Below are 11,470 nucleotides of genomic sequence, written 5' to 3'. Positions count from 1 at the left end.
CCTGTTATGAGCATTTTTTTTAAATTAATCTTAATTTGTTTTTGTGATTTCCCTATTTGAGTTGGTATCAGGATGTTCTGTTTTGTGACCTTGTGTTGTGCTGATATCTGATATTATTGGTTTTCTGACCAAACAATATACTTTAGTATTTCTTGTAGCTTTGGTTTGGTTTTTGCAAATTCTCTAAACTTGTGTTTATGTGTAAATATCTTAATTTCACCTTCATATTTCAGAGAGAGTTTTGCTGGATATATGATCCTTGGCTGGCAGTTTTTCTCCTTCAGTGCTCTGTATATGTCATCCCATTACCTTCTTGCCTGCATGGTTTCTGCTGAGTAGTCTGAACTTATTCTTATTTATTCTCCCTTGAAGGATACCTTTCTTTTCTCCCTGGCTGCTTTTAAAATTTTCTCTTTATCTTTGGTTTTGGCAAGTTTGATGATAATATGTCTTGGTGTTTTTCTTTTTGGATCAATCTTAAATGGGGTTCGATGAGCATCTTGGATAGATATCCTTTCGTCTTTCATGATGTCAGGGAAGTTTTCTGTCAGCAGATCTTCAACTATTTTCTCTGTGTTTTCTGTCCTCCCTCCCTGTTCTGGGACTCCAATCACATGCAAGTTATCCTTCTTGATAGAGTCCCACATGATTCTTAGGGTTTCTTCATTTTTTTAAATTCTTTTATCTGATTTTTTTTTCAGCTATGTTGGTGTTAATTCCCTGGTCCTCCAGATGTCCCAGTCTGCATTCTAATTGCTCGAGTCTGCTGCTCTGACTTCCTATTGTGTTGTCTAATTCTGTAATTTTATTGTTAATCTTTTGGATTTCTGCATGCTGTCTCTCTATGGATTCTTGCAACTTATTAGTTTTTCCACTATGATCTTGAGTAATCTTTTTGAGTTCTTCAACTGTTTTATCAGTGTGTTCCTTGGCTTTTTCTGCAGTTTGCCTTATTTCGTTTCTGATGTCTTGAAGCATTCTGTAAATTAGTTTTTTATAATCTGTATCTGATAATTCCAGGATTGTATCTTCATTCGGGGAAGATTTTGATTTTTTTTGGGGGGGGGGTTGTAGAAGCTGTCATGGTCTGCTTCTTTATGTGGTTTGATATGGACTGCTGTCTCCGAGCCATCACTGGGAAACTTGTTTTTCCAGAAATTCCACTAAAAAAAAATGCAGTCATATCCCTATCAGAACTGCCTTTGCATTATAACCGCCATCTTGTTCCCTGTAAGGATGAAAGTCCGAGATTTGGATCATATATGCTTGGCTCTAGCTGGTTCTGTGTTTTTAGTCCAATTAAGGATGGATTTTTGGTCCCTGGTTTTTTTGTGGTTCCTTCTCTCAGGCCGGAAGAGTGGGTTAGGAAAAGACCAAAAGAAAAAAAAGGGGGGGGGGAAGCAAAGCCACCGCGGAGCCGGAACAGTTCTCCCTCTGGCTCAGGAAATTCCAATGTTAATGAAGATGACTGCGGAGGGTGGGGGAGGGATCAGAGAGATAGAAGAGTAGCACCTCGGAATATAGCCAGAGTTTCTTGTCTTGCTTGGAATGACTATTACATCTGAGATTCCTGAGGGGCATGTCGCCTATGTGTGTTGGCTGTGTGGAGATTGGCCCTGGGTGTCTGGCCCGCTGAAGCTGCGGTCATATCCTCTGCTGCCAGTCCAAAGCCTCGCGTCAAGGTTCAGCTGCTGGGACGCTGTACTCCCGGCTGCAAAATCAGTCGCTGCCTCCCTGGGATTTCTCGTCCTGCCAGCTGCACCTCTGCGCCACCTCCGCGGACCGGCTGGGCCCCCTCCCGGGGTTAGTTCAGTGGAGTAGGGCTGTGCCCCATGCTTGTGACGTGACAGCACCCAGTCAAATGCCGGGTGCCAGTCTTGCCCAGCTGAGACACAGTACCCCCTGCTCCAAAACCAGTCACTGCCTCCTGGGGAGTTCTCCCACCAGCTGCGTCGCCAAGCGGCCCACACAGACTGGCTGGGCCACCTCCTGGGTTCAGTTCAGGGGGGTAGGGCTGCACCCCTTGTTTGTGCCGTCACAAGATTTATGAGTTCAGCTCCCCTGGGCCCAGATGCTTGGAGCCAAGGTTACCTGACTGGAACGCTGGCTCCAGGCTCCAAAAACAGTTGCTGCTTCCCCATATTTGTTCATTTTCCATCTCTAAATCTGTGTTTGTTGTTCAGGGTTCGTAGATTGTTATGTATGTGATTGATTCACTTGTTTTTCCGAGCCTTTGTTGTAAGAGGGATCCGAGGTAGCGTCTGCCTAGTCCGCCATCTTGGCCCCGCCCTCCGGAACTGCCTCTGATCATCACTTTTGAGCATGTTCTGATACCAGAGGTAGAATCTGTCACTCTCTGCATTTTTTATTCTCTCTTACTCTCAGGCATTTAATATCATCTCTGGATTCCTCTTAGCAGCATTCTGTTCTTTGTTTATGACTAAGTGAAGTGGTCACATCTCTATTGATGTGTTCTTATATCATAACTAGTCATCCTGGTCTCTCCTCCTCTAGACTGTCATTGGTCTTTTAGTTATTTTCAAAACTTTAGCAAGAAAGGTCTTATCTTATGCACCTTTGTCTCACAGGTTAGGGATTGTTAGTGCTTTGAGATGCCATACTTTAGATCAATTACACTTCCCAAATTTGGCAATGCCCCGATTTGTATTTTCTACATGTTCCAGGGCTGTTCATGGTCATAATTGATCAAATATTTGTTATTTAATTTTAGATACAAAGGAAAAATCCATACAGGCTTGAGTAAGAAAATGAAATAATAATAGTACATTGGCGAGATTTGTTTTGTCTCCTTCCATTTAATTCTCTATCGCAGAATTTGCATGAGATGTGAAAGAATCAAGTAATGATCTCGTATTAAAAAAAATAATTCCGAGAATTTGTTAAATGTAATCATACATAAAATTAAATAAAATCTTAAAATCTCAACCATGTGTTCATTTTAGATATCTGATACTAAAATATTTATTTAATATTTACTCTGTCATTTGAATGACTTTGTTTCACCAAACTGACTGCGATGTTAGTTTTACATCTGTGATACACAAACCACTGTGTAATCTAAACTATCTCCTAGCGTAATGGTGTATATCTCACTAAATCTACCCCATTTCTGGCCTTGGCCAAAACTGGAGAAGATTGTTGTAAAATGTTAAGAAATAAGTTGCAGAATTTGTCATGCTTATTAAATCAAATTTTTATTTTATTTGTAGAATAATAATGTTGATGTGAAGGAAAAAAGTTTCTAAAGTACAAGTAAAATGATTTCTCTCTGCTTCCATCCTGACGTGTTTGGGAAGAACTGTCTAGAACTTGAGACTTAAAATTATTAAATATTTAAGCTGGCTGACATTGGCTTATGATATGCTTTTGCGTGCTTTGGATACATAGGTCTGCCTAAATCTATGACTGGTAGTAATTTGACGAACACGGGTTTTTTCTCTTGAGGATATTATGGTTTGCTGTCTTTGAGAAAATTAAGGGATGTAAACATCTCTATTTCACCCCCTTCTTATCCTTGCAAGTCACAGTCATCTGATAAAAAAATCCAAATTACTTGACAGTTATGTGCTCAGCAACTTCTCATGGGATGTAGCTGAGTCTTCAGCAGTAATATGAATGCATAGTCCAGCTTAAAATAGCTTTCGAATAGCTTTAAAGTCATCCTTTAAAATTCAACGCACAAAGAAGTGGCAGATAATTCACTAGGTTTGGATGATTGATACCTCTGTAAATAGTTTGACATCTTATACTGATTATTTAAAAGCCAGACTGACAATAATCATATATCCAAGAGAGATGACCAAGAAGACTGAAGGAAAATGTCAGAAGGAAGTAAAACTGATGGCAGTAGATAGGGAGGGAACAATGATTAAAATGATAACATTTATTCTAATTCAAAGAGGCCGAAACTTCAGTGGCTGCTGTGCTTGCCTTGCTAATCTCTGCCAACTCAATCTCAGAGTAGGTGAGCCTTGTAGCCAAAGCATCCTACAGTAGGAAAAAAAAAAAAAAAAAAAGACTTTCTACCCTGATACTTTGTTCTGTTGCCTCTGGTCATCTTGCTGTTTTTCAGAAGCAGTAGGCTACCGACCTTCTGTCTGAGGGCTTGTGCTCTCATGGCATGTTTGTACTGGGATGATCTTGCCCAGAATCCTCTCAGCTCAGTTTCATACTTCCTCTAAATCTTTACTCCAATGTTACCTTCTCGGTGAGCCCTTTTCTAGTTGATGTTGTAGTTCCACACTTTTTATCCTCTCTCCTTTTTTAATATATTTCTTTCTCTTTGCTGTTTGTCACTATCTAATCTATTTTCTATTTTGATTAGTTTTTAATGCATATATTCTATTTTGTTTAGTTTTATGCACATTTTCTGTTTTGATTAGCTTTTATGCATATTTTCTATCTTCTCCACTACAATATAAAGTTTTGAGAACAGGGAGTTTTGTCTTTGCCGCAGCCATATGTGCAGCAGCTAGAACATTGGCTCATACATATTCTGAAAGTAAAAAAAAAACCTGTTGCCATCCAATCAGTTTTGGCTCATGGCTACACCGTGTGTTACAGAGTCAAATGAAAAAAAAGAACAACACACCTGTTGCTACCGAGACAATTCCTCCTCATAGCGACACTACAGGAAAGAGTAGAACTGCCCCATATGGTTTCCAAGAAGCGACTGGTTGGTTTGAACAGCACACCTTTTGGTTACCAGCCACGCTCTTAACCACTGCACCACCAGGGCTCCTGTTACAGAGTAGAACTGCTCAATAGGTTCTACTTGGCTTTAATATTTATGGAAGCAGATTGCCACACCTTTCTTTTTTGGCACCTATGAGGGGGTTTGAACTACCTACCTTTAGGTAAGTAGATAAGCACACTTTTTTCACCAAAGGACCTCTCACACATATTAGGTTCTGACTAAATATCTAGGGCCACATGGAATTGCTATAAGTAGGAATATACTCATTTTCAGCTAATAAGAGCAACTACAGATGTCTGTTCAATAAATAAAAGAATGGATAAGCTCTTTATCATTTGGGACAGGGATACCTTCTGTGCAGACCAACAAATGTCTCCTATGCTCATTTCAGAAGCAAGAGATACAAAGGTAGCAAGGACTGAGGCAGTAACAGAAGCTGCACCCACAGCAGCACATGAGTCAACCATCTAGAAGTCCAGAGAGTGAGAAGGGAAGCCAGGTTATTGGGCCAGAAAGTCTGCATCGAGGTGGCAAGAATGGCAGCTGCAACATGACATCAAAGAGGTGGGTTGTTGAGCAATAGGAGACCACTGAGCTCTCCCAGGTGTTTGTAGTGACAGCAGTGGTCCGAGAAGTGAGGGAACAAATTCTGTGCACGTGGCAAAAGGAAAGAGGAAATCATTTCTGAGAGCTCAGCCCCATATCACAAAGTGACTACAGGTTTTTTCAGTGGCAGGAGGCTGGAATGATTGAGCTACAGTAGAGGGGGTAAGGAGAAAGGTATCTTTATCTGACTGCATACTGCAGCAGAATTCTTTGTCCAACCCTAAAACAGGACTCTTTCTTTAATAGTAGGCACTATGTCTTTTTCTCCCCCCATTCCCCTTGGGCACTTAGTGTGCTTGAAGTCTGTCCCAGGGCACCAATCACCTTGTGTCATGGATTGAATTGTGTCCCTCAAAATTATGTGTCAACTTGGCCAAGCCATGATTCCCAATATTGTCTGATTGCCCTCTATTTTGTAATCTGTCTTCCATTTTGTGGTATGTGCTGTAAATTCTAACCTCTATATGTTAATTTTTTTCTATGTTAATGAGGGAGGTTTAGGCTGGTTTGTTTCTTGAGCCATAGCCTTACAAGAGAGCATAGCTCAAGTTCTACCCTTACTTAATTCCCACCCTTATTTAAGTCACACCCTTGCTCAAGCCATACCCTTGCTTGAGTCACGTCTTTTATTCACAAGAGACAAAAGGAGAGAGAAGAGAGCAAAGAGTAGAGAGCCCTAACTACCACCAAGAAAGAAGAGCTGGGAGCGGTGTGCATCCTTTGAACCTACGGTCCCTGCATTGAGAATCTCCCAGAATCAGGAGAAGCTTTGTGCCAAAACACGTGGAAATCTCCAAGAAACTCCGGGCCCACAGATGTTGAAAAGAGACGAGGATCTTCCCCCAGAGCTGACAGAGAGAAAGCCTTCCCCTAGAGCTGGTTTCCTGAATTCAGACTTCTAGCCTCCTAAACTGTGAGAGAATAAATTTATGTTTGTTAAAGCCATCCACTTATGTTATTTCTATTATAGCAGCACTAGATAACTAAGACACCTTGCATTTTGGCAATCATGGAATTCATGGCATATTTTTTGCTTTTGTGGGTAGACCTCACAATGAGAGTGCTTCCTAGCTCTTTGGCTCCTCTTCTGCTGTGTTGTTTCTGAGTGCACTTTGCTCAGAGTACTGAGCCAAGTTCAGATTTTACTTTCCCATACACAACCTCCCCCTCTGTCCCACCTTTACAGCCAGATACTAAATTCCAAATTATAGGGGAATCTTTCCTCAACTCCTTTTCCTGGAATGGACTTAAAACGACATTAATCTATTGGGTCACCTTCTGACAAGAATATCTTTCTTTTCTCAGCTTGGGAGGAAGGAGTTAAAGTAGCCTGTTTTATTTCCATGTCTGGGGAAACACTCCCAGGGAAACAAGGAAGTCAGAGAACAGAACAAAATTGCCCTGTAAATATGCTGATATTTGATCTTCAGTTAAGTAGAGTTAAAATTTTTCTAGAAGAAGGGGATTTTCCTTGGAAGGTTCTAAGTAGGTCAATTCTGGTCAGATTATTTACGGTAAGCAAACCTCGACTTATGAGACCTGCCACACATATGGCACAAGCCATGAAAGTATTTATATTTAAAATGGAGATATTTCAAAATCTAAATGTTCTCCTGCTTTCTGAGGTAGCCCACTCCTCACTTAGAAACTTCTATTATTACCCTGAACAGGAAGGAGGGATGCAGGAAGGAAGGACCTGGGAATTTTCCCTTGATTCCTTGCTTTGCCTGTTCGACTTGATTGCTCATATCTTCAAAATTGTTTGGTAACACTTGATACTAGTTAGAATCTCTTGTTTAGGAGAGTCTGATATCAAAATCTGATACCTCATCATAGCTTCTTTGCCCATTGTTGGCAGTGAAGGTCTCCGGTCTTGCATTGTCCTTCTAAAATAAAGTGGTCCTTTTGTCATCTCTAAGTAAGAAAAAAGTTTTTTTTTCTTTTTTTTTTCTATTGGTCACAAAATAAAGAATCTCTCAGGTGACTGAATTGTAGGCTTGTTGAACATAGCAGCACAACAATGATAGTCAGGATGGCACAAGATCAATCAGTGTTTCATTCTGTCGTACATGGGGCCTCTATGTTTCAGAACAATCTTGATGGCATCTAACAACAAGACTGGCCAAAGAGAATTCAACTATTATATATATATAAAACAAACGTTTTCGACGTAAAAGAGAGGGAATTTTAATGTTTTGTAGACATTATGTAGAAATGTGAGGCTATAAAAACAATCAATTAGAAACACTGGTTAAAATGCTTAAAGATTCAATAGATAGAATGCAAATCTGGAAGGAGATAACCAAACATTGTATTGCTGAGCTGAAATTTCAAATTAAAAATAAAAAAAAACTCCTAAGAAGCACCCAGAAAAGATTAATATATTGGAAATATAAAAGCAAAGCTAAGTGAGTAGGTAGGGTTAGTATCCTCCATAACATGAGAAAGGCTGTCATCCATTATTACAAGTAGGTGCTCTTGCCATGCTAAACCTGAACTTTTTTTTTTTAATATAAATCTGTCTAAAGAAATGGTAACATCAGTATAATTTAAAAAAAACAAAAACCCTGCTGCAATCAAGTCCATTCCGGCTCATAGAGACCTTATTGGACAGATTAGAACTGCCACATACGGTTTCCAAGGAGCGGCTGGTGGATGCAAACTGCCCACATTTTGATTAGCAGGCAAACGCTTAACTGCTGGACCACCAGGGCTCCTGTACAGAGCAAAATTAATCTTGGGAAGAAAATAATTGAAGATATAATAACCAAGAATAATGCAAAAAAAAAGATTTAAAACGATATGAAAATGTAAAAAAATTATATTAACAAAAACACTGAAAGTTTCATAGACAAAGGGAATATTTAAAAAGCCTCCAAATAAAGGGAGCAGATCACCTATACTGAAAAACATTAGAGAGGCTGCCTTGAAGAATAAACACTTACAAAATTTGTAGTTCGGTATCCATTAAATTGTTATTTAAATTGGAATGTTAAATTAAAATATTTTCAGCTCTCTTATAATTCTCTTTCAAAGCCCTCTTGAAAAAAGTAATAATTTAAAAACAATAAACAATTGGTACACTGTTGTGTGTGTGGAGGGTAAGAAATGGGGAGTAAACACCATGGTAAACTTTTTTGTTGCTTAAATGAGTACACCAAAACAAGTTATTTCTTTAATTAGTTCTTTAATCTGAATACATAGTTCAAATTCTAGGCACTGTTGTAATTGAAAACACTATGTGAATTCTTTTAATTTTACAAGTTTGATGATCTCATAGGCGATTACATTCCAGGGTAAACCAAAAAAATAAAAATACATTGCTATTGAGTCAATTCCTACTCATAGAGTTTGGTATTTAGCATATTTATTTGCTCTTCTATATACTTTTTTTTAATATACATTATCCATGCACAGAGGAAGGTATCAGCCTTAGTTTTTTAAGTCTATCTTCTTCTAAACAGGTGGACTTCAGATTTAATTTTGAATTTTTGAGTGGCTGAGAGATATGAGGTTTTAATTTTAATTTATACAAGTGCAACTGATGATAGAGCATATTTCTTGAGTGTGAAAGCCAGTAATCTCTAGGTTATACACTAAAAATGTATAATGTTGGATTAATCAAATTAAAAGGCAAGAAAAGAGAGCAAGAAGAACATAAAAGCGTATGTATGTGTGTGTATTCATGTGTAATATTCTATTGTGTTGTCAAAAATAATCAAAATTTGGACATAAGGATTATTCTGAGCAGTTATTCTATACACATGTAGGTAGACCATTATGATTCCAGAAAAAAAGCAAATGCCTTGAAGAAGGTAGGTACATTGAGGTTTATAAAGAGAAGTGAGAGATATAGTCAGTCATTGGCTAATCTTAACAGGATTGACTGAATCCTGCCCTCTTCCTTTTATTGAGATCAACTGATATCAGATCACAAGATGGCCTCTGGCCCTCTACCCAACCACATCTTTTGAAATGCAAATTTAGTAAGCCTTGCTATGAACAATATTGAAAGGGTTAGCAACTTTCAGTGAAACAAAAGCCTCTGGCAGTATTACATTTTTGTCAGGAATTTCTTTAGAGTGAACGTTTGGTTTTATGGATAAGAAAGTTTTAAAAACAAAGGTGTCTCATTAATTTCTCTCCTTGACAGTTCTACAATTACTTTACAGGCTTGATGAAAAAAATATATATATATGCTGCTAACCAGAGAAAAGTCTTATAAAAGGATGGAGAAAGATATACTATGCAAATGTCATGCAAAAAAAAAATACTTTAATCTTATATTGATATGAGACAATCATATGGTCTACTATGTCAGGAATGACAAACTGAAGAGGAATGGCATCACATTCATTGTCAAAAAGAACTTTTCAAGATATATCCTGAAGTACAAAACTATAAGTGATAGCATAGTATCTCCATGTATACAAGGAAGACCAGTTAATACAACTATTATTCAAATTTATGCACCAAACACCAAGGACAAAGATAAAGAAATTGAAGATTTTTTCAACTTCTAAAGTCTGAAATTGATCAAAGGAATTTATATTTACTGATGATTGGAATGCAAAACTTGGAAACAAAGAAGGATCAGTAGTTGGAAAATATGGCCTTGGTGATAGAAACAAGGTCAAAAGATCGCATGATTGAATTTTGCAAAATCAATGACCTCTTCATTACAAACACCTTTTTTTCAACAACACAAAAAGCAATTACACACATGGACCTCACCACATTGAATACACAAAATTCAAATTAAGAACATTGGTGGAAAGAAATAATGGGAAAGCATCAGTCAGAAGGAAGCCAGGAGCTGACTGCAGAAAAGACCATTAATCACTCATATGAAAGTTCAAGTTGAAGCTGAAGAAAACTAGAACAAGTCCATACGACTCAAAATACAACTTGAGTATATCCTACACGAATTTAGAGACTGTCTCAAGAATAGGTTTGATGCACTGAACACTAATGTCCAAAGACAAGATGAGTGATGGAATAACATTGTCTTAGTTACCTCGTGCTTCCATAACAGAAATTCCACAAGTGGTTGGCTTTAACAAAGAAAATTTTATTTTCTCACAGTCTAGTAAGTTACTAGTCCAAATTCAGGGTGTAGGCTCCAGGGGAAGGCTTTCTCTCTCTGTCAGCTGTGGAGGAAGAATGTCCTTGTCCTCAATCTTCTCCTGGCCCAGGAGCTTCTCAGGCAAAGGGGCCCCATGTCCAAAGGATGCACTGTAGTTCTGGTGCTGCTTTCTGGGTGGTATGAGGTCCCCAGCTCTCTTGCTTGTTTCCCCTTCCTTTCATCTCTTGAGAGAAAAAAGGTGATGCAGGCCCCACCCCAGGGAAAATTCCTTTTCCTTGAATCAGGGAGGTGACCTAAGTAAGGGTGGGATTACAATCCCACCCTAATCCTCTCAACATATAATTACAATCACAAAATGGAGGACAACAACACATGGTCTGACCAAGTTGATACACACATTTTTTGGGGGACATAATTCAATCCATGACAAACATCAAGGACATTATACATGAAGAAAGCAAGAGGTCATTAAAAAGATAGGAAAGAAAGAAAACACCAAAATGGATGTCAGAAGAGGCTCTGAAATTAATTTACTCTTGAACACAGGGTAGCTAAAGCAAATGGATGAAATGATGAACAGAAGATCTCAGAGGGCTGCTCGAGAAGACAAACTAAAGTATTATAATGACATGTCCAAAGACCTGGAGTTAGAAATCCAAAAGTGAAGAACACTTTTGGCATTTCTCAAGTTGAAAGAACTGAAGAAAAAAAGCCTCAAGTTGCAATATTTAAGGATTTTATGGGCAAAATATTAAGCCACGCAGGAAACATCAAAAGAAGATGGGAGAAATACACAGATTTACTGTACCAAAAACAATTGGCTGACGTTCAACAATCCCAGGAGGTAGCATATAGTCAGGTACCAATGGTACTGAAGGAAGAAGTCCAGGTAACACTGAAGGCATTGGTGAAAAATAAGTTCAGAAATTGATGGACTACCAATTGAGATGTTTCAAAAAACAGAGGCAGTGCTGAGGGTGCTCACCTTCTATGCCAAGAGTTTGGAAGTCAGCTACCAGACCAACCTACTGGAAGAGATCCATATTTTTGCCCATTCCAAA

Source organism: Loxodonta africana, unplaced genomic scaffold (assembly GCF_030014295.1).
Source record: "Loxodonta africana isolate mLoxAfr1 unplaced genomic scaffold, mLoxAfr1.hap2 scaffold_29, whole genome shotgun sequence".
In the NCBI taxonomy this organism is placed as follows: Eukaryota; Metazoa; Chordata; class Mammalia; order Proboscidea; family Elephantidae; genus Loxodonta; species Loxodonta africana.
This window is presented reverse-complemented; position numbering follows the sequence as displayed.